A 23950-nucleotide genomic window follows, 5' to 3' on the forward strand; every position below is an offset into this window, starting at 1 on the left:
TGGGAAAAGAAAGCTAGATTAAATAGGTCTTTGGTTTTATATCCCCCCCTGCAGGATGATGATTCTTTAAAATTTCATCCTCCCCATCCATGAAGAGCTTCAGAAGAGTCTCTTCTCTGAGTATTCAATGGGAGAAAATACAAAATATCCACAAAAGAGAGGGCCTTCCCCGTGGTGGCACCCTGACTCCGGAAGGATGATATAATTGGCACCAACTTTTTTTTTTTTTTTTTACTTTTCTTTCTTTTCAGCACGAAATCAAAATGTTCCTTATCACTCAGTCATTTTCCTTATCACACTGGGAAAATCGTATTTGCTTACCGCCATTTCTCCACCCGCGCATTTGTCCCTCATTACTTCCTCCGACTTCCTGGGATGTGGTGGTTTTTTTGCCACGCGGAAAAGGCCGGAAGGGGTGGGAGGCAAATGACGTCATGAGAGGGACCCGCGAAAATCTGTGAGTGCCCAGTAATGAGCGTGCAATAAAATGGTCGTCTGATGACACCCTAACTGTAACATTTTCAACGTGTGTTTTGTTTTTAATCGAGCGATTCGTTCGTCCGCTTGTTTGCTGATGGAATTGTTTGTGTGCCTCTAATTTTGTCATTTTATTGTTGCTGTTCTATTGCAGTTACCTTTTTATAACATTACGTACACCACAGGGGGATCCCTTGGGGATGAAAGGGTGGATTGAAAATTTCAATCCAATCCAATCTCTTCCCACCCCGTTCCCAGCCCCATAATATTGTTGGCAAAGATCTACGCTTTGCAACCAAATATGCCTCTGCTCCCAAATAGCATCTAGTTTTACCATTGCTGGCCTGAAATCCCCCCATTCCCACCTCCCTTAATTTTTGATTACGGCTGGTGCAGTATTATTTCCCTATCGTGTATCAAGATGGGACTGTTTTGAATGGGCCTCTTGAGCGTAATCACATTTCCAGGAATAATCCTGCACAATACATATTTTTTTTCAGGCTGTAATTGAAATGTTCTCTTCCCTAAATTGGCTGCAGCCAATCACTTAGTTTATAGAGCATTCAGCCATCATATCGCCATAGACCGTTTCTGTTTACCCATAAGCTGCCTCTCCCCTCCCTTCCTCATCCCGCCGCCCCACTCATTAAATTGACACAAATGCCCACTCGCTTCAGCGGCATTTTCAGCGGCTTTTCGTTGCCCAATACCCCTCTCGCCACAGGCAATACCATCTCTGAGCTTCCACTTGAACTCTCCCTCCAAATAGCATTTGGTCTTCGTTACCGCCATTTAAGAGATCAGCCCAGAGAAGCGTAACTATATGGACCTTCCTCTGAGCAGCCACTACGCCGTAAACGAAGGAGTGTCAGGGACGCGGAGCAGAGATGGATTTCACGCGGTGCTTTTGAGCGTCTGTGTCGGGGTGCATGCACGCACAACGGGCGTCAACAGGTAGGTCTGTGACGACACCTGTTAAGGACCCAACAGAGGTCCACTGGTAAGAGGTCCACCTCTTCTTCTCCACCATTGTGATGTGATGATTCATGGGCCTCTTTCTCTGACCAAAGGAATGTTGGTGGTGAGAAGGCACAGCAAGAGATTCCACTACCTGCTTGCTCATGGGCTCTCTGCAATGATGAGAGAGAGGAGAAGCAATGGCAGCTGGTGACAAAGGTGGTGAGGAGGTAAACCCACCATGGGAGGTGTCCCACTGAGGGTATCTTGCCCAAGCTCCATCAAAGACCTAGAGCCTGATGACCAAACAGGAAGGTGGGTTTATTATCATGTTTCTACCTTTCGGCCTTTGTGTGTATTTGGTCTCTGTTGACCTCAAGTGGAAGCCCCAGGATGTCAGGAGCTGCTGCACAGCTCCCCCACAAGGTGAGGCACTAAACTGCAGGGGAAAGCCTTCTCGGTGAAATAGCTTCAGATCTTGGGCTGACTCTGCCCATGCAGGCTGGCCATTGGATCTTCCTAGACAGGAGGAGTACAGAATGGCTTCCTTTTCTAGCTGGGTCTTTCTGAGCTCTGGCATGTTTAGTGAGAGTCCCAATCTGATTTTCTGGGTTCCTGGGCCCCGCCCCTTCCCTTGGCTCTGCCCCTTCCCTTCAATGGCCAATTATTTGGCTTTTGCATGTCCCCCCCCATTTTAATCAATTGAAATGCCTCTCCTACGGCTCAGTCCCTGGCAGAAAGAACTTTAAGCTAAAATAGGCCTGTATTTTGGGCCCGTCTCTTTTGTCAATTGGCTCCACCCCTTTCCCTTCAGCCCCACCCACCATTGGAACGCAGCCCTCAAGAGTTTCTACAAATCTGAATTCAGCCCTCTGGCTGAAAGACGTTCAACAACCCTGGTCTACTGCCATGTTCTTGATGCATTGACTGAAGTCAAGTGTTGAGCAAGGACAAATAACTGAGACTTCCCCCAAATCTCTTAATTGGCTGTTCAAGCTCCAGAAAGTTGGGTTCCAAGATGGGGTCGATTGGAGGTGGCTATCAGTCCATATGGGCTGGAGGTGCACAATCCAAATCAGGCAGAGGTGGAATTGAAGAACAGCAAACAAGACCCAGAAGCAGACGCATAGTCAACAGCTGGAAGGAACATAGTCAGTGTCCTTCTGGAAACAAGTTGCTCAGAATGACGAGCAAACTTGGAGGCTGCAGTTATATAGGGTTTGGTCGGCAGCGATTGGTCCTCTTTGAGTCAGCTGACGGAATGCTCAAGCAGGCCAGTACTGCAGCCCAGAGGGCGCTCTTGAAGCACAGGGCTCCATTTTCCTGGCTTGGAGTGAGAACAGCGTCCTCCTGGTGAAGATGTTAAGGTACTAGAACCTGGCTACTGCGACCCCCAATTTGCATATTTCCCTCACTTGGACTGTCACAGGCAGCCTTGTGAATTAGGATTCTTAGCAATTTTGTCTATCTAGATGTTTCCACCATCAGGACTTATATGAAGAGGTGGAGCGGGACTTTGGGGTCTGTATTAATTTTTTAAGAAAATGAAAATGAAAAAGACTCCCCACAAAATCCATTTGCTTGCGCAGTGATGATTTTGCAAAGTGTCATGAAATCTATATTCTATATCCCCACGGACGGCATTCTGTTAAATAACTACCTTCCGATCTTGGGTTATGTAATGGATTGAAATCCGCATTATTGGAAGACGCAGGCAAATAGATGGCCGCGTTTCCTTCCTTTCAGCGTAGAAACGGAATTAAGTGATCCTTTGGATATCCAGGGCTCAGAAAAAGACAGAAGAAAAGCTGTTGGAATGACAAGGGACACCCTCAAGACGAAGGCGAAAGTGATGATAAAGTGAGTTTATAGTAATCCCTTAATAGCGTGTGATGTCTTTTCATTCTCATGGTAAACAGGAAGATTTACAAGTAGCTTCAAGTGAGGAGATTCATAAGCAATGTGATACAATGGTTCTGCAGAAACTTTTCCACTTAGTTAAAAAGAGAGGAAAAGAGGAAGAAAGAGCTAAAAACAACTCCATTTCTCTGCAGGCATGTATGGCTCCAATTTTGGTGGGGCTGCAAATCCAATCTGGTTTCAGTCAGAACCAGCTGGGACTCTAAAGGACATGCCCAAAGTGCTCCACCCAATCTCCAAAATGTCTTCAGCGCTTGGATAACTCCTCTGGAATTCTGATCGAAACCCCCTTAGAAGAGAAAGTGAGAGGCATTTGGCAGGCTGAATTCCATGTTCCCAAAAACCTTCTGATGTCATTCGGCTAGTCAATTAGCCCTGCTGAAGGCACGTTGAAACGGATGCCCACAAAGATTAAAAAATACATGTTCCCTGAAGCACACTGGTGTGACGCTTTCTGCCAATGGGCAACCTGCATTAACACCACTGCCATTTCCACGAGGGGACATAGAGCATCTGACAATTAAATTGGCCGCTGTCCCTCTCTGCCCGGTGCACCATTTTCTGTCTGTCCCCACCCTTCCCCACATCCATAGAAAATGCAAACTGCTCATTAAAGGCCCATAATGAAAAGGCAAGAGTTCACTGGACAGCGTGGTCTGCGAAAGATGACCTCTCCGAGGAGGGACGGATACGTTCGTTGAAACAACGCTGGCGCTCATTTCTTCCAAAGGATGGATTAACAGCAAAAAAGAAAAGATCTGTTTTCACCTCTGGTTTAGTAATCCCTGGGTTCCTTATGGCTGCAGTTCACCCTTGGCGTACCCTACGACGTTTTACAAATGAAAAGAGGCACATGGCTTTAATCCTCCCTGTTCTCATGCTAAGGATTACTGACCAAAGCCCCCAAATTCTATTTTTAACATTGCAGAAGGCTCAACTTCCTATGCCTACGGTTCTGCATTGGCTTATCCTGCACTGTTTCACTGTCTTTTTTGCTAAGTGTAAGCCGCTCTGAGAGCCTTTTTTGGCTGAGGAGTGGGGTATAAATATGATAAATAAATAAATAAATAAATAAATAAATAAATAAATAAATAAATAAATAAAAGCCCAGAAGGTGCTCATTTGTGGAGGGGGGGTTGAAGACCTGTGTAAGGACTGAGTGGGTTCTGATGGGTGGATTTCTGCATTGAGCAGGGGGTTGGACTCGATGGCCTTATAGGCCCCTTCCAACTCTACTATTCTATGATTCTATGATGATTCCAATTCTGATTCATTGCTGGAACTAGGAGAGTTAGACCAGAGAGCAGGGGAGGAAATTCCCCAAGAGACTTCAGGAGTTGGGAAACAAGCTGCCCTTCTCTTTGATGAACAGGTGGCCTGAACCAAGACATCACCTCCCCACCACCATAGATGTCACCAGTACATCTAGGGATGAGCATATTACCCCAACATTAAAAAATCACTCCAATGGCTGCCAATGAGTTTCTGGGCAAAGTACAAAATGTTGGTTATTACTTCAAAGCCCTACATGGTTTGGGTCCAGGTTACCTGTGGGATCACCTTCTCTTGTACAATCCGCCCCACACACTCAGGTCCCTGGGGAGAACTTGCTTCAGTCAGCCACAACTAGGCTGACACCATTACCCAAAGGACCTTCTCTTCTGTTGCCCCCAGACTGTGGAATGGCCTGCCGGAGGAGATTCTTCAACTTAACTCTCTCTCTCTCTCTCTCTCCATCTGAGTTTAAGACAGCTATAAAGACTAACCTCCAGCAGGCCAACCCAGCTGAATTTTAAACCAAGAATTTTTAAGATGTCTTGATAGTTATTTTAATATTGTATTGGTTTTATATGCTTTTTCAATTAATTTTATGTATTTGATTTATATTGTATTGTTGTACTAATGTTGTTCCCTGCCTCAATCCAAAGGGAGAGATGGGTAATAAATAAATAAATAAATAAATAAATAAATAAATAAATAAATAAAATATTGGAAACCAAGGGGACTCCAAGGAGGAGGAGGGCCATGACTTGGTTGATGCAAGGGCACCTTTGTGGTCTAAGTGGACAGAGTTCCAGAATAGACACCCATCAGAGCCAACACAGCCTTTGGAGTTTTTCCATAGCTGCCCACTGTCAATTTGATGGCAACTCCTCTACCTTGCTATAGTCCTCCCTACTTGAGAGATCTGGATTAGTTATTTAGGCACTGGGACATCCTTTGAATTTCACTGAAGTTGTATCGTGGAAGATGTCCAGCATAATAAAGCTGGATTAGATTGAAGACAGGGATTCTTTGTTGATCGTGTAGAGAGAAGGCTACCGTTCTGATAATAGGCTAAACACATCAACACACACGTGGTCTTAATTGTCCTACAATCTGCTCTCACAGGGCCAGCCCCACAGCCTTTCCCCTAACCACCAATGTCTAGTGATTTCCTGACTGTTTCACAGTCGGCCCCCACCATTCTAAAAGGTCATCATCACCATCATCATCTACAGGAGGCAGCATATTCAATTCTCCTCTCCATTTGTCCTCACAACAACCCTGTTAGGTAGGTTCGGTTGAGAGCCAGGGACCGGCCTAAAGTCACCCAGTGAGCTTCCATGGCCAGGTGGGAGCTACCCAGTCCAACACTGTAGCCCACTTCACCACACTGGTTCTGTCCAGCACACTGGTTGAAATGCATCTCCTAAGACTTGGTTACTATCAGTAAGAGCCTTAATCTAAAATATGCTGTGATGGTTTTGTGTCCTTGCCCCCTCTAGCCCTTTTGACAGTGATTTCTAGAAACTCACCTGCACCTGGACAACAGAATGAGCCAGGCACATGGGTCACCTGGCCCCAGACTTCCACTCCATGGTGGGATGTACTGCATTTCCATTTGAATTATTTCTAAATTTATTTATTATTGCATTTATGTCCTGCCTTTTTTCCTGCAAGGAACCCAAGGTGGCATACATAATCCTCCTCCTCTCCACTTTATCCTCACAACAACAACCCTGTGAGGTGGGTTAGGCTGAGAGTCTGTGACTGGCCCAAAGTCACCCAGTGGGTTTCCATGGCCAAGTGGGGACTAGAACCCGGATCTCCCAACTCCCAGTCCAACACTCTAGCCACTACACTACACTGGCTTTAGATATATGTGTTGGAAAATGCAAATTCTATACAACTCAGTGCCTTGCTTTTTCCTCCTTTCTTTGGGGGACCAGTTCGTCAGTGACCACCCTGCCCAAATTCCCTTCACAGGGCAAGGCTTCCATTTCTCCTTCAGCGGCCGCCAGCTGGCATCCTTGACGAAAACGCCGACGGAGAATAGAGAGCGATCATGGCTTGGTGGAAGAGCTGATTAGAACGATCCAAGAGTTAACGGTGAAGAGGAGTGATCACAGAGCAGCCACCGGAAAAAGCGGGCCGTTATAATATAACAAATATGTCCGGCACGTCAGTGTAATTGGAAAATTAAATTGTCCCAACTGTTGTGGTGGGTGTTAAACCTACCCACAGAATTGGAGAGGAAATTTCAGCATTGCTCAAGTGGCATCGATGGTTGCAGAGCAATTAGCACATTTTGTATTTGTCATTCGAGTCTTGCTTTCCACCAAATTGACGTTTTAAAACAGCATCAAAGTTAAATGTATGCATCTAGCAGGTAAATCCACAGCGATGGCCAGAGTGAGAGCAAACCAGTCCAAGCAAAACCTTCCAAAGATTCAAAGCCCATTTTGGGAGAGGTGAAGAGGATTCTTAGCATTTGCTAAAGGAGCCCGGGGGGGTGGGGGGTGTTTCCTGTTTATTTATTTATTTATTTATTTATTTATTTATTTTATTTAATTACATTTATATACCGCCCCACAGCCGAAGCTCTCTGGGCGGTTTACAACATTTAAAAATAGTAAACATTAAAAATATACAATTTAAAAAACACACACACACATAAAAACAGTATAAAAACAACAGTATCCATTTAAAAACAACAATTGTGGGGTCCATTAAAAACAAACTTAATGTTGTTAAATGCTGTTAAAATGCTGTTAAAAATGCCTGGGAGAAGAGAAAAGTCTTGACCTGGCGCCGAAAAGATAACAATGTTGGCGCCAGGCGAGCCTCATCGTAAATAAGTAAAATATTTACTTATTTTTACTTTTAATTTTTCCCCAGCCTAACCTACCTCACAGGGTTGTTGTAAGAATAATACAAAGATATCAACAGATGGGCACCGTTAAAGCTTAGTTTGTGGGGTAATGTCAACACACTTAAGATGAACCTTATACCTCAAATTCTTTATGTTATACAGCATTCTTTTACTTATACCTGGCAAACATTTTCAACAATTTAACACTTTGTTTCGTAAATTCTTCTGGGGTTCTTCCCCACCTCGAATATCTTTGAAATAGATGCAGCTTCCAATTAAAGAAGGCAGATTTGGCTTTCCAAACCTAGCCTTGTATCATCAGGGTTACCTATTGGCTTGTGCTAAGTTTTGGTCTTCTTCTGCTCCCTCAGAACTGCCACCATGGATAATTCTGGAAGCCTTATGGAGCTTTATCACACCAGCGTTATACTGTGCAATCACTGAAAATTTCGTGCAAAGGACGCCGAAGTTTTCCAATTTATAATCTACTTTTATTGTGAAGGACTCTGAAGTTTCCCAGCTTATAATCTGCTTTGACTGTGAAGTGCTCCCATGCATCCTGCTTTAATTGTGCTATAAAGGGAAAAGACCCGCCCTATTTTGCTACTAGATCTTGAGCGAATCATTTGTTGTTTTCCAAGCAGCCACTGGGGGTGCAGGAGCAGGATTTGATATGCTTAAAGAAAAATTAAACAAATGCTTACATCTGCATTAGCTTTAAAGACAAAGACATCAAAATTGGCACAGTAACAGATATTAAGGAGAGCTTTAAGCATACCAAATTTGAATCAGATTGGGTCATCCATTGATTTTTTGTGATTTTTTTTTTTACATTTCCCCCCTTAAACCCTTCGCAAAGGGTCTTAGGAACGCTGCTGCCTGGGGTGTGATTTAGCTAGCAACAACAACAGCTTAGCACTGAAGGGGATAATTCGAGGGAAACAGGTATGTGGGATGAAGCTCACAGTTAGAACCTCTTCCCAAATGGATAGCACTCAGCTCTCACCGTATCAGAATAAGAATAAAATGGAGAGGAGGACAGAGACCATGTGAGCTGCCTTGAATTCCTTGCAAGAGGGGGAGAGGTGGGATATAAATGTAATAACAAAGGAAAGAACTGGTCCAGGGGCTCAGAACTGAATGAAACCCCCACTATCAGCCCTGGAAGGAAGCCTCTTCCTTCTCGAATGATGTACCTGCAGGTTGTTTCTCTGTTGAGATGGAAAGCTTCTCTTGCAGTTGGTGCCCTGCAGATGTTTTGGACCACAACTCCCAGAATTCCTTACCATTGCCCATGCTGGCTGGGGAGTGATGGGAGTTGAAGTCCAAAACATCTGGAAGGCAGGAGGTTGGGCAAAGTTGCTGTACATACATAACATGCCCTCTGTCCCAGCTCCCCGGTGGAATCCTCAATGTGTGGTTGTGAGATGCAAAACAAGGAAGAGAATTTTGTTATTGTGTTTTTGTTTTTCTCTCCAGCCTGGGCTTGGGGGGGGGGCGGGTTGCAGAGAAAGCCTGCCTGCCTCCAACCCCCAGCTAATCCATTTTCCAATCCGTTGTTAATGGGGCTGTATTCATATCGGCTTTGTGTCCCTCTGCAGGAAAATGGTGATCCGACTGAAATCATGTCAACTGCCACCCTAATAAGAAAGCCTTGCGAAGCTACTTAGATGGGGGAATAAAAAATCATTCTTCATGGTGTTGCTAAGCAATGTTCGACTTGCCACGAAATATTCTGAGATAAATATTTCTTACAACTGGAACATAGCAGTGACGGGGCATGTGATATATATATATATATATATATATATATATATATATATATATATATGGCAAAGGTTGGATGTTTTAATAAGCAGTCCCAATAATTAGGAGCATTTCGACAGTTGCCTGGATTTGTCAGAAGCTAGGAAGACTTCCCTGGAGAAGAGGCGCCACTTTGAAGGAAGCGTGGAAGTGGGGGCGAAACACGCAGAAGGAAGGAAACGGAAAAGGTTTACAAGAGGACCAAGGGAGAAGCTTTCCCCAATGTGGTGCCCTTCCAGAGGTTTGGGCGTAACAATCCTGACTTCTCAAGCCATTCGCCCTCTGATGGCTGAGGATATGTGTTTTGAAACACCTGGAGTGCGCCAGCTTGGGGGAGGCTGTGTTAAATAGTCTTTGGATCCAAGCTTTATAAAATAACAGCGCCGGATCCACAGAGAATGCCATGAATGGATTTGGGCTGGGAGAGAAATGAATAGGGACGTGATAGAGAGGGTAGGCAACAAGGCAGGGGGCCTTTTCAGTGGTGGCCCCCCAATTATGGAATGATCTCCCCGACGAGGCTCGCCTGGCGCCGAGACTGTTATCTTTTCGGCACCAGGTCAAGACCTTTCTCTTCTCCCAGGCATTTAATAGCATATGCTAAGTTTGTTTGTTTTTTAATGGACCCCAGAACTGTCGTCGTTTAAAATGGATACTGTTCTACACTGTTGTTTTTATATTTTTTGATGGTTTCAAATTTGTATACTTTTTAATGTTCACTGTTTTTAACTTTTGTAAACCACCCAGAGAGCTTCGAGTATGGGGCAGTATATTTTATAATATATATATATATATATATATATCAAGAGAATATATCAAAATTGTTTTGGACTACAAATCCTATCATCCCCTGCTGGCTGGGAATGATGGGAGGTGTGGTTCAAAATGTATGGAGGGTGCTGCATTGAGGAAGGCTGAGGTGAGGGAGGATGATTGGAAAGGGGACCCTAAGACCAGTCTATCTGAGGAGGTTCATGGAACTTTTTTCCTCCCTGCAGCTAACTGTGACCCCAAAATGCCTCTGTGGGGGGGGGGGTTGAAGGCAGAGGAGGGAGGCTGTTGGCTGACAATGTAATCCTCCCCCAGCAGACATCCCTCATACTGTTTGTGATCCAAAACATCTAGAGGGGGCCAGGTTGAGGCAGGCTGTGCTAAATGATTTTTGGATCCAAGCCTTATAAAACAATAGTGCCAGGTCCGGAGAGAATGCCATGAACCCAGCCGGATGGGGACAGGAATTGATAGAAAAGTAATAGAGAGAGTAGGGGTTTATTTATTTTAAGGCAACTTTCCAAAAGAATAATCAAGAGAATAGATCAAACGGAGACATTAAAGTACAGTGCAGCCTAGAAGCAAAATACACAGTTGAATTTAAGAACTGGGCTGGTTCAGACCAAAGGTCTCCCTGGCCAGCATCTGGTTTTCTGCAGTGGCCGGTCAGATGCCTCCAGGAAATCCACAAGCAAGATACGAGGTCAATTTCCCTCTCCTGCTCTTGCACTCCCCCTCCAACAACTTGTGCCAGGAGGCAGGCTGCATTTGTTTTCCTGTGCTGCGAGTGACATGGCTGACCCAAAGTCTATAAAAACGTTAACCAATGTCATGCCCTTTCAGGAGGACTCCTGTGCAAAGAATCGCCGTGAACTCCTCGAGCCAAGCATCTCCAAAGATCTGCTTGTGTCTGGGGGACCTTGAGGTGGATCAGAGGAAACCTGAACTCATGGGGGAGTCAGCCATCAACCTTACCTCCCCTCATGACGTAGTTAGCCAAGGGATTCAAAGAAATCCATTTGCGGGGTGGAGTGCGTGGGTTTTCCTATGCTCGGCGCACCAGACTGGGTTCCAGTTCTCCCGGTGGCGCCCAACTCGATCTGCACTGAATTGGGCCAGTTTATGGACGTTCCAGGAATTTTGCATGTTTTGTGGGGGGCAGGGGAGGGAAGTTTCTGCAATGGTGGCCACATTTGTGCAAATTCTGGCCAAATTTACACAAATTATGATATAATTTCTGCCGATTTGGCATAATTTTGGCAATTTTGGCTATAATTTGCACAGAATGCTCAGAAATCTGAGCAATTTTCAGACCCCCTCCCCCAAAAAACTACACAAAAAGTTTGCAAATTTCAGGGAACAGCCCACAGTTCAGCTCACAGGTGCAAAGCAAGTTGGGCACACTGCAGAACTCTAGCGAGCCAAAGAACAACGAGATTTCCCAGTGATGTACATCCCTAAATTAGCCTCCTCTTGGACCTGGAGGCAGATGCCAAGTGGCCACCTCACCCCAGAGAGCAGAAGTGTTTCACCGTCAAGATGCACCAACTTCAAAAGTGCATTCCATGGGCATGGGGACTCCCCGTGAACAAAGTACGCTCATGAAGAGACCTTTCCTCAAATGGCACTACCAGCCTGCAGCTGTGCTTTGGGTGGGGCTGCGAAGGCTCAGCCTTAAAAAGTCTTCTGTTCCAGGCACTAGGTGCTGGAACAGTGCCTGAGGAACATCTCCTTGACTTGTATTTCAGCTTTTCTCTGGCTCTTCTTGTTAGGCTTTGGACTGCGTATGACCTTGCTTTTGGACTTGACCTTGTCTGGACCGCAGGGACTCTTTTCCCAGCACTGCTGCAAGCAGGACATCTGGAGCTTTTACTGTGAAAAAGAAAGAGGTATGTCATTAAATCAGTGTCCTCACGCTGCCGCCACATGTCAAAAAGGATGTCGTAGAACTGAGATATCTGCTGAAAAGGACAACCGACATCATCAGGGAGTTGGAGTTGCCTGTGAAGACAAGGCCAAAGGGTCTGGAAGCATGATAGAGGTACAGTATATAAAGTTCTGCATGGTACAGAGAAAGCAGACAGAGCACCCTTTCCAATCCTGATCCCCTCTGGATATGTCCCATTATCCAGTGGAGGCTGGTGGCTTTGCTGTTGGTGGAGCGGGGAATCAGCTACTGGTTTCAATCAGAACCAGTCAGAAAAGAGCTATCCGTGGTGCTGGACCCCTACCCCCAAATGGGCTCAGGATCTTGGATAGCTCCTTTAAAGTTCTGAGTGAAACCCGGAGCAGATTTACCACCCCACTGATTTTGGAATCACCAGCCTCCATCACCATTATCTCCTGCCAACATGGCCTACATAGACGACAATGGAGTGGATGAGGGCTAATAAATTGAAACTCAATCCAGACAAGACTGAGATGCTGTTAGTAGGTGATTTCACTGACAGGATGGGGGGTGTTCTACCAGTTCTGGATGGGATTGCACTCACCCTGAAGGAGCAGGTTTGTAGCTTGGGGGTTCCTTTAGATCCATCATTGTCACTTGAGGCTCAGGTGACCTCAGTGGCAAGGAGCGCCTTCTACAAACTCCGGTTGGTGGCCCAGCTACGCCCCTATCTAGACAGGTATAACCTGGCTTCAGTTGTCCATGCTCTGGTAACCTCCAAGTTAGATTACTGCAATGCACTCTACATAGGGTTGCCTTTGAAGACGGTTCGGAAGCTGCAGCTCGTGAAAAATGCAGCGGCCAGATTGATTTCGGGAACCAGAAGGTTCAACCACATAACACCTGCTCTGGTCCGCTTGCACTGGCTGCCTGTATGTTTCTGAGCCCAATTCAAGGTGCTGGTTTTGACCTATAAAGCCTTACTCGGCTTGGGACCACAATACCTGTTAGAACGCCTCTCCCGATGTGAATATACCCGGTCACTACGTTCCACATCTAAGGTCCTCCTCCAGGTGCCTACTCCGAGAGAGGCTCGGAGTGTGGCAACGAGGGACAGGGCCTTTTCAGTGGTGGCCCCCAGACTATGGAACGATCTCCCTGATGAGGCTCGCCCGTCACCAACGCTGCTATCTTTCCGGCGCCAGGTTAAGACTTTCCTCTTTGCCCAGGCATATGGCGGCACATCTTAATTACCCACGTTTTAGTTTTTTAATAGTTTTTAATGCTTTATGTGTGTATGTTCTATGTTTTAGAAATTTTAAATTTTGTATACTCATTTTAATCTTAATTTTAGAATTTCTGTAAACTGCCCAGAGAGCCCTGGCTATGGGAGCAGCATATAAGTGCAATAAATAAATAAATAAAATATTCAGGAAAATGTTGGTAGGAGGCGCCGAAGACATCAGTAGGACATTAGTTGGGCAATTTTGAAAAGAAAGGGGAGTGTCCCATCCTGCCCCCTCTCCCGGCTCAAAAAGGGACGCTCTTTTATTGCATCGGAAATGCCAAATGCCACCTTTGCTCCACATTAGCACGATCCCCCCCTTTGCCATGGGAGAAGCCCAACAGACTTCACGGAGAACCTTCGCCTCCTCTCCTGCAGCATAATCGTGACTGACAAGCCGAGCCTAATGTAACTCTGTATAAAAATTTATGTTCTTCACGTTGAACGCGATCCTGCATGACTTCCGTCCCGCGCCTCTTGTCTCCCCGGATACGTTAGCAAGTTAAATAACACCGTTATAATGAAAGATTAATAGCAGAAGAGAAGGGAGAGATTAAGAGGTACAGGCAAGCGGAAAGAGGAGAACGGCGCTGCCAAGATGAAGATTGAAGAGGACGGTAGGGATGTTGCTGAAAGAGGTGGAGAGGGCAGAGGGAGATGTGGCCCAGAGCCAGGACCACATCTCCTGGAGCCTAGAAATGACCTCCCCAGAAACCAGCAGGTGATGAGGACAGAGACTAACAAGTCTGGTATTAGCACCTGGCCTGGCACGGGCATGACAGCTGCCCATTCGGGCTGGCACTGCACCAATGCCTGCCATGGCATCCTTCATAGGCTTCATCCTTCACCCTTACTTCATCCTGGGACTGCCTGCCACGGCATCTGTCATGGTTCTCAGAAAACTCCTGCTTTCAATGGGAGGCAAATGATTTATTTATTTATTTATTTATTTATTTAATTAATTACATTTATATACCACCCCCCAGCCGAAGCTCTCTGGGCGGTTTACAACAAATGATGGCTTGCTAAGTAATCCACAAAGCTTTTATTAAGCAACAAATGCCTCTTCTCCCTGAAGAGAGTCTAACCTCTTGGAAACGTCCCCCTAGGCAAAACTATGCGAACTAAGCAAGACAGTTGTCTGATCAAGAAGAATAGGAAGCCACTTCACAAACACCCATAACTTCAGAGAGCCCAGTGCGGAGGCAGGTTCTGGTGTAATCGAACCGACTTTCTCATGCCTTCCTTCTGCCCCGTGCATTTGAGCTTCCAGCAGACCCTAGCATCAGCTAGCTTGTCGGAACGCTCACCACCGGAAGATACCTCACTTCCCACCGAGTGTGTAGGATTTGGCCTTGAGGAGATAAGCTCTGGAGAGGGCTGACTCCAAGCTGGGGAATCACCCATGAGAGCTTCCTCCCCCACTGGTATAGGCTGGCTGGTGCCTGGTGCTACGTCTTCTAGTTCTGAATCTTTCTTCTCCCAAAACAGGGGCAGTAGGGTTAGACATGACAGCATCCTTCATAGGTTTCATTCTTCACCCTTACTTCATCCTGGGACTGCCTGCCATGGCATCCTTCATAAGAACCTAAGAAGAGCCATGCTGGATCAGACCAAGGGTCCATCTAGTCCAGCATTGAGTCCATCCAGTGGTCAACTGGCTTCCCACAGGAAACCCAGAAGCAGGAGTGCAACAACACCCTCCTGCCCATGTTCCCCAGCAACTGGCGTACATAGGCAAACTGCTCCTGATACTGTAGGTAGCAAAGACCCATCAGGACTAGTAGCCATTAAGAGTCTTCTGTGCCATGAATTTGTCCAACCCCCTTTTAAAACTATCCAAATACATGGCCATCACTAAATCTCCTTGTAGTGAACGCCATCGTTGTAACTATGTGCTGGGTGAAGAAGGACTTCCTTTGATACTGCCCCTGTATCTCCTTTCTTCCTTATTGATTTGATTTGTACCCTGCCTTTCTACCAAGAAAAATGGCACTCCAGGCAGCTTACCCCCATGAATACAACTTGATTAAAACAAGAATAACACAAACACGGTTGAAACGCAACAATAAAAGAATTTAAAAATAATATTGTTATTCTAATTTTAAAAAGTAATCATTTATAATTGGGGTGGTCAGGCATGAAGAACATCAGAAGAGCCTCGCTGGATCAGACCAAGGGTCCATCTAGTCCAGCATTCTGTTCACACAGTGGTGAACCAGCTGTCAACAGGAGACCCACAAGAAAGAGAGGAGAGGAATGACATCCAATTATGGGTAGGATCAGAACCCCATTTACTCACCCATTAGGAAGAGTGAATCAGCTAGGCGGAGTATTTAAACCCTCCATTGTTGCCTGAATACTGCTGGGGCAACAGTCTACATAGACCCGTGCCTACTCAAGGTATCTTCTGGACAGCTCCTTGCCTGCTGTTCTGGGAATCGCTGCTTGTTGATGCTGCTGGACAGCTCCTTTGCTGGAGGTCTTCAGAGAAAGGCTGGACAGACTTTTGCAGTGGTGGTCCCACATCACTGCTGGCTTGGAGGAGGAGGAGGAGGAGGAGGAGGAGAAGGAGAAGGAGAAGGAGAAGAAGGAGAAGAAGAAGAAGAAGACATTTATTCCATTCTGCATTTGGTGCTTTAAAACATTATTGTTACTACTAATACTAATACTCTGTGTGTGTGTGTGTTGAATTGTAATTTGTATGATCATGTTTGTGTCATATTGTAAGCTGTCTTGTGAGGGATGGATTGTTTTTTTTAAAAAAATAAACATAATTTTAAAAAATAACTTTAAATAATTTCAGGGTGCAATCCTATTGATTGCACCCTTGGTGATTAGAAGTTCCTAAACTCAGAGTTGTCCAATCATCCAATGCATGGAGGGGGGGAGAGGAGGTGATCTTTGCCTCCCCAATCTCCCACCCTGCAGATTTTGTTAGATGGGATTTTAGCCCATCTAGCAAGGACACTTTGGAGAAGGAGCAAAGGAGGAGGCTCAGAATAACTCATATCCTGACTTCTCATAGAATCATAGAATAGTAGAGTTGGAAGGGACCTATAAGGCCATCGACTTCAACCCCCTGCTCAATGCAGGAATCCACCTTAGCACATACCTGACAGATGGCTGTCCAGCTGCCTCCTGAAAGCCTCTAGTGTGGGAGAGCCCATGACCTCCCTAGATAACTGGTTCCATTGTTGTACTGCTCTAACAGTCAGGAAGTTTTTCCTGATGTCCAGCTTCCTGTAACTTGAGCCCGTTATTCCGTGTCCTGCACTCTGGGATGACCGAGAAGAGATTCTCCAGTCTCTTCCTCCTCCAGCGTCACTTTTCCAACCTTGGAGGGCAGCCAGTGTGCTTCTTTCCATGCAGCTGTGAAAGGTGGGATCTTTGACTCCCCCTTCCAAGGTCAGAAACAGGAATCTAAACAATCCTATGCCCCTGAGATGCTCACCCAGGAATCATAAGATTGCTCCCTAATATAATTTCAAAGAATTTGAAATCATTTTAAAATAATTAAAAATAAAATAATAATGATTCATTCATTGACCCTGTTCAGACAACACACTAAACCACTGTGGTTAAGCATTTTGAGCTAAACATTATGGCTTAGCATATCATGTGAACCATGACTTAGTGTGTCGTGTGAACCATTTGTAACTATGGTGGCTACATAACCATGGTTTAAACACGCTCACGAACCATTTGCTGCAAAAGGGTTAGCGGCCTAACCATGGTTTAGCGTGTCGTCTGAACAGGCCATTCATTCATTCATTGATGCTGTAGCTCTAGTTTTCTTACATTAAGCAACGGAGTGCACTAAATGGCCTGTGAAACCCCTATCCAGCTCTTACGGTTCCACACATGTGAAGGAAAGGAAAGGAACCTCTCGTGCAAGCACTGAGTCATTACTGACTCTTGGAGGGACGCCAGCTTTCGCTGACGTTTTCTTGGCAGGCCTTATAGCGGGGTGGTTTGCCGTTGCCTTCCCCGGCCGTTATTACCTTTCCCCCAGCTAACCGCTCCCATAGCCAGGGCTCTCTGGGCAGTTTACTCATTTTACCGACCTTGGGAGGATGGAAGGCTGAGTCAACCCGAGCCGGCTGCCTGAGAACCAGCTTCCTCTGGGATCGAACTCAGGCTGAGGGGAGAGTTTCAGCTGCAGAAACTGCTGCTTTATCACAGTGCAGAACTGTTGGGGTTTGACTGGTGTGTTGCTAGATGGGGATTTTTCCTGGCAGTGACCCCCTTCTCCAGCTGCATCAAGCCTCCAGGTGTGCTGATATTGCACCCAGGTAGCCTCAAAGGCACCAATGCACACCCTTTGCATTCTTGGCACTTCTGTTCCACTTCCAGTATACAGATGATCTAAGAACACCTGCTGCCAATCCCCCTCGGCACCGGGACCCAGCGTTCATTTGAATGGCTGCTTGACACGATCATACTCCGACAGTGATTCCATGGGACCGGGGCAGGCTTGAAGTTCTCTGAAGAGCCGTGGGCCTGGGAAGTGAGAAGACACAGAGACAGGCTTCAGAGGAAGGGGGGAAAGCGGTTGTGAGTTTAGCCTGTGGCAAACATCTCTTGCCCTGCAAGAGTTTGAATTATTAAAATAAATTTGCCTTGGCGCGGCTGAAACAAGCGCCGTTTGCTTTCCTCCGGTCTTGAGAGAGGAAGTAAATTGTCGCAGCCTGACTGTGCTAATGGTAAGCTGTGCAGTTCTCAGGGTACGTGTGTCTGACCCTTTCTGCACGGAGTTCACCGGCAATTGGCCGGGGATAATGGCAGAGCGAGCGTTTATTTGAGGAATACACCCAAACAAACTCATGGTGAACTGAAGACTGGGATGATGGAAGGGGACTGGAGCAGAAGAACCAGAATCCTGGGGCACGTCTGACACGGCTCTTATTGCGACACCGTTTTGCTTCATTCGTGGAATGTTAGGGTTGGCGGAGGAGAACAGACAACAATGTCTTCTTCTCACAACCATCCCAGGTTTCTCCACCTCTTCTTCTGTCTTCTTTTCTTCCCACACATGCAAAAATCTGACCAGGAGAAGAAGATGGAATGGATGAACTGGCTTTTGGAGCGTTAGCCCTCCATCCGGGACCCCCTTTATCCCCAGGTAAGTGGGTCGAGGATTCTCCCCCGCCCTTGGATGAGGACTTGGGAGACAACTGCCTCCACCCATAGGGGCCAGGCCCTGCATTAAGATGGATGGATGAAGCCATCCTCTCTGCCTTGAGGTAAGGCCTTGTCCCAGTATGGGGGGGGGGAGGGGCAGGACTATGGAACTCTGAGCCAGAAGGAGTCGCTGCAGGATCAGGCCCAGCCATCAGAAGCCTGAAAATTGGTGTATATAGGCAATAAGCCTACACCAGTTGCTGGGGAACATGGGTGGGAGGGTAGGGTGATTATATGAAAAGGAGGACAGGGCTCCTGTCTCTTTAACAGTTGCGTAGAAAAGGGAATTTCAGCAGGTGTCATTTAAATGCATGTAGCATCTGGTGAAATTCCCTCTTCATCACAACAGTTAAAGCTGCAGGAGCTATACTAGAGTGACCAGATATAAAAGAGGGCAGGGCACCTTCAGCTTTAACTGTTGTGATGAAGAGGGAATTTCACCAGGTTCCCCATATATACAAATGACACCTGCTGAAAATCCCTTTTCTCTGCAACTGTTAAAGAGACAGGAGCCCTGTCCTCCTTTTCATAGGGTCAGCCTATTGTTGACAGCTGGTTGGACACTGTGTGAACAGAGCATTTGATTAGATGGACCCTTGTTCTGATCCAGCAGAGCTCTTCTGATGTTCTAAAAGCTCAGTGCTATCAGGCCTCCCACTGGGTTGCCAACTGGCAGGGGGAGAGAGACAGGACGCTGATATGGACTATCTCCACAGCCGAAAGACCTGACTTGGATGGAGGCTCCTGCTTCCCCACCCGGAGGAGCCTTCCATGGGTAGAGGGCAGGAGGAGGAGGAGGCCTCTCTGGGAAATGGTGGTTCAGGGGTGTCTCCTTTACAGCGGTGTCAATTAGAGGGTGGAGCAGAGCCATCCCGTGAGGGGCACCAATCACCCAGGATCGAATGCCTGGTTCTGATCCATAGTGGCCGCTCCCCTGTATTTAAGCAGTAATCTTTGCTAGAGACAACTCTTAGCTAACCTGCAAAGCTTCCCGACATAGTATTGGACTTTCTGATATCATTGGGGTTTATTCTGCCAGCTCATTACTGGATTGCTTGGGGGGGTAGTTATGCTGATTAGTAGGGGTGTGCAAGGACCCCCCCCCCCATCCGCTTCTCTTCCAGATTCGCAACTTCCAGATTGGGTCTGCTCCGATCTGCTCCGATCCGCCTACAGTCCGCTCCGGTTCGCTGCGAAGCTCCGGATCTGGATCGGAGCTCCGCTTCCCCCCCCCCATAGACTTGCATTGAAATCCAAAAAAGCCTACAACTTTTTTTCGGTTGACGTTAGAAACCTCAAACTCGGCACCATGATAGCTTATCCATTAGGAACTGAACCTGATTGAATTCTTATGCTGACTCCTGTTACCTGTTGATCTTTATTGAGCCCATCAAGGCATAAACCTGTTGACTGGAATTAGGGCAATAAATGGGTGTTCTCTCTGGGAAATCAGGGCCACTTGAAGATGCTGGATTCATGGGAGTCAGGAGGGTAGGTTTTCTACACCGTAGCCCATTGTTGATGGACCTCCCCAATTGAGAAATTTGCAATTGTCTGAAATGTTGAGGAATATATTAATCTGAGCCAGAAATACAAATTGGAAAATCATCTCATCTGTATACCAAACAAGAGCCTCTTCAAAGACCCTGCTCCATGGGCCCCTGACAACTGAGGTGAGAGAAGTGGCTTTTAGAGACAGGGCCTTAGCCATGGTAGCACCGCAGCTGCAGAATTGTCTCCTCATAATGGCCACTTTGACGGGTTTTTCAACACCAGGCAAATGCCATTTTTATTCGCTCAGGGCATTTAAACAGCTAGCATATAAAACAGACACAAACAATGTATGTCTCACTTCAACTCCCATCATCTCCAGCCAGGAGTGTTGGGTACTGTAATCCAAAACAGCTGGAGGGCACCATCTTGGGGAAGATTGAATGCTGTGTGTGTTTTGCGTTGTCTAGAATTGAGCCACTTGTCTTTTCTCCAACCAGAAAGATTTTTACGCTGCATTTCTGTGCATGTGTGAAATTAAGAGTATCCCATGTTAGTCTTACTTAGAGTAGACTCATTGAAATGAATGGGACTTAAGTTAGACTAACTTTGGCATAGCTTGCTGGATGCTACAGCCAGCTTGCATTTTAATGTTGCGTTTTACGTCTTGTTTGGTAAGGAAACCTAACCCTTACGAGGGAGCGTGTGCTGATGATAAATGCAGTAGTGATAATAAAGTAAATCAATTCCAGAGGATTGGCAACTGTCGCTCACGGTAGGGCTTCCTCTTGAGTAAGAGGCCAAAGGAAAGCCTCGCCCGCAGGATACGCGCCCTGCCTTCGGGGGTGGGGGCACGTTTTGGCAGCCCGATCCGGCTGGGGGTGTTTACTCGCAAGGAGCCCTCTCCGCAGTGACTTCAATTGGGCTTACTTTTCCCCACGGACGAAGCGTGCGAGATCGCAGCCTCCGCAGCACGCAGAAACGCAGCCCGATTCGGCTGGGTGTGTGTTTTACTCGCAGGGAAGCCCCCTCCCCTTCGCCTCTCCCCAGGGAATTCAATCGGACTTCACGCAGCCTCCGCACCACCCTTGACGGGCTGAGGTCCGCGGGGGCCTTCCCGCAAGCAAGCGCGCATCCGATGGCAGCCAACGGCCGCCTCCCGAGGAGGCGACTCCCCTCCCAGCCTTTCCCGAGGCCGATCGGGCTCCTCCCCTTTCTGCAAGGCTCCTCCCCCCTCCGCCTCTCCTCTTCTCTTCATTCGAAGGACTTCCCCGGCTGCTGCTCGGCAGCGTTCAGAGAGGCGGGCGAAGGCTGCGAGGCGCCAGCGTCGGTGACCCAGCTGCTGCGGGTTCTTGGGCGGCGAGCGGGCGAGCGCTGCTTTGGAAAGGCCGGCGAGGGCGCACGACGGAGCCGGGTTTCGTTTTGTTTTCCTTTCGGAGGAGAGGAGAAGAGCAGCCAGGAGGGGAAAGCAGCACTCGTCGCCCGGAAAGACCTGCCACCAGTTCTGTGTGCGATTTAGGGAGCCGGAGAGCTTTTCGTAGCCTCTCTCCCCTCCCCGAAACCAACCTCTCCAAAACGGCGAGGCGCACGGCTGGGCATCGAAGGGGAGCCTTTTACGCACGAAGAAAACTTGGAAGGGGTTTCTTCTCCGTCGTCTTCTTTTTTGGCCCCTTCTTGGATCTGCCTTTAAATCATTATTTTTAAACGCCCCCACCTCTCCCTCTCTCTCCACACACACACACACTTTTTTTTTCTTTCCCGTCCGGCGTCTGCGTGGAGAGGAAACGCCGGAGCAGGGACTTACAATGCGACCGCCGATCCTCGACGCGTCTTGACGCTCGCGCTTGGCGAGGCGAGTCCCGGCAGCAGCAGCAGCGGCATCCGAAGGCGGTCGAGCTCGGATGTCGCCCTCCGCCTCTTTCCCCTTGCGGATCGCCGGAGCCGGGCGTCCTCTGGTCCCCTCCTCCTCGGAGGCTCAGCGGCTGGAGGAGGAGGAGGTGGCGGCGGCAGAGGCGGAGGACTAAAACGGGAAAGGAGGGATGCTGTGGAGCGGAGCCCCCAGGCAAAGCGCTTCCCCTCAGGAGATGTTTCTGATGCTCGCCTTTTGCCTGGCTTCGCGGCGGACCTTGGCAGCGCCCACAGCGACCGCCGAGGATATTACGCTGGGAGTTGTAAGTTGATCCTCAAGATTATTATTTTTTAAAAAAAATACTCTAAATTATTGTGCCCCCCCCTTTGGAGGGGGTTTGGGAGAAAGGAGGAGGCGCGCGTCGTAAGCAAAAGCCCACTGTCGCTCCGTTCATTTTCCCCGGGGGGAGAAAGAGACCGATCCGGCTTTCTCTTGCCTTGTCGATGGCCGCAAGGGTGGAAGTTCTCCCCGAGCTGTGGGGGGGGGGAGGCCAACCCCCCCCTCCCCCGACCGCCCTCGCCGCCTTGCTTCTGTTGGTTGCGAGCAAAGCTTCTGGCTTTTCCTCTTTGGGGTAGCGTCGGTCACACGATCAAGGAGAGGGCTTCTCTTGTATCCTTGGGTGGGGGGATGTGTGTGTGTGTTGATGGGGGGCTGTTAGAAGGTTGGTGCGATCCGTTGAACTGGTGGCAGGCAGTGTGTGTGTGTGTGTGTGTGTGTTGGGAGGAAACAGGTTGTTTTCCTTATTTGTGTATTGATTTTATTTAATTATTGCCTGGCTCTCCTCCCTTGCTTCCGAGAACCTTTCAAGCTAGGCATGTTTTCCTCGGAAGTTAACCGCAGCAGATATTCATAGCGACTCTTTTCCGTGCCATTTTTGCATGAGGGTGTCTTTTTCGGGGGGGGGGCGTGCGTGCGTAAGGAGAGTGTGTCACTGCGGGGGTCTTGCTGCACGTGTTTACTCGGAAGTAAGCCCCCACGGTGGTCTCTCATCCTCCTAGGTCAGTGGGCAGAAGGTCCCACCAATCCTCTGCCCACTGACCTGAGAGTAAGCTCCAGTCACCTGGGACACGCGCCCAGGCTTACCTCTGAGTAGGCAAGGAAAAGATCGTGAGGTTAGTCACTTGCTTGTGGCCTTTGGCGTGTTGGGAGGCAGGACTGCAGTTGGGAGCAATGCCCCCACTACCTAGGGAACCACAACTTTCCCTAGCTTTTTAAATCCGTCGATAAAGGAGGGGGGAATTAATCATTTTTCTGCCGCTTTGGTTTTAGGCTGATGGAGTAACCTATTCATACGAATGGCTCCATATCTTGTGAGTGCACAGGAGGGTGTATGTCGTTAATACTGGCTGTAGAATTATTTAGTTAAATCCCTGAAGGTGGTTCTGTTTCCTCATCTAAAATATGGAAATAATCTCCCCCTTCCCTTTCCCGAAACATTCGTATCTGTGTTAATAAAGAGGAGGCGATTTCTTTGTGCAATCGAAATTTACTCTGGGGAGACTGAACAAGATGGCTCAATGAACATGGTTGGCGCTGAAGCGGTACCCAGAACCAGCGTTGCCGTGGCATTGTGCTTATCCCAACCCATCCATATTTGGATAATTCTTGGAAGCTGTTCCCTGGAATCTGTGTTTGCTTCTGAGCCCTGAAGGCTATTTAAGAAGCTGGTGGTGGCTTGTTAATTCCATTGCTAGTATAGATGTTGGCCATCTCTGATGCTCCATCCTCCAGAAATGCAGAAGGGCTCTGTCTTTCCTTGGTTGGGAATGGCCAACTTCTGTGTTCTTAGAAGTTATTCTATTGTTCAGATGCGCCTTTGGGGGAAGGAATATATTTTGTCACAAGTTTTGTCTCCCCCTCCATGGATGAGCAGGTTCTGTAAGGAACTCTCTTCTACCGAGCACGCTTATGGAATGCATTGCTTCTCTGAGTAGCCACAGATCAGGGCCATTGATAGGCAAAATCCAAAGTAAACAATGATATTAAAAGCATGGGATAACTTGCACAACTTTACAGGACAGGTTTGGTTTTCGTCGTAAGGGAAACTGAGCAGACCTTTCTTATTCTTTTTAACCATGCCTTTGTTAACATGTCCCAGGACATGGTTTCTGAAGGTACATGTTACGC

General features: G+C 47.4%; 2 protein-coding genes across 2 annotated transcripts in view; both read left to right on the top strand.

The window, feature by feature from the left end:
• PUS1 (pseudouridine synthase 1) overlaps nt 1–23950 on the top strand; it is a 364184-nt gene that overhangs the window by 82523 nt on the left and 257711 nt on the right. The window lies entirely within an intron of this gene.
• Nucleotides 22051–23950, top strand: part of MMP17 (matrix metallopeptidase 17) — a 105604-nt gene continuing 103704 nt past the window's right edge. Inside the window, exon 1 of the mRNA XM_063144044.1 lies at nt 22051–22085. The gene's annotated coding sequence lies outside the window, so the exon portion shown is untranslated. The remainder of the gene's footprint in view (nt 22086–23950) is intronic.

Source organism: Elgaria multicarinata, chromosome 18, assembly GCF_023053635.1.
Source record: "Elgaria multicarinata webbii isolate HBS135686 ecotype San Diego chromosome 18, rElgMul1.1.pri, whole genome shotgun sequence".
Taxonomy (NCBI): Eukaryota; Metazoa; Chordata; class Lepidosauria; order Squamata; family Anguidae; genus Elgaria; species Elgaria multicarinata.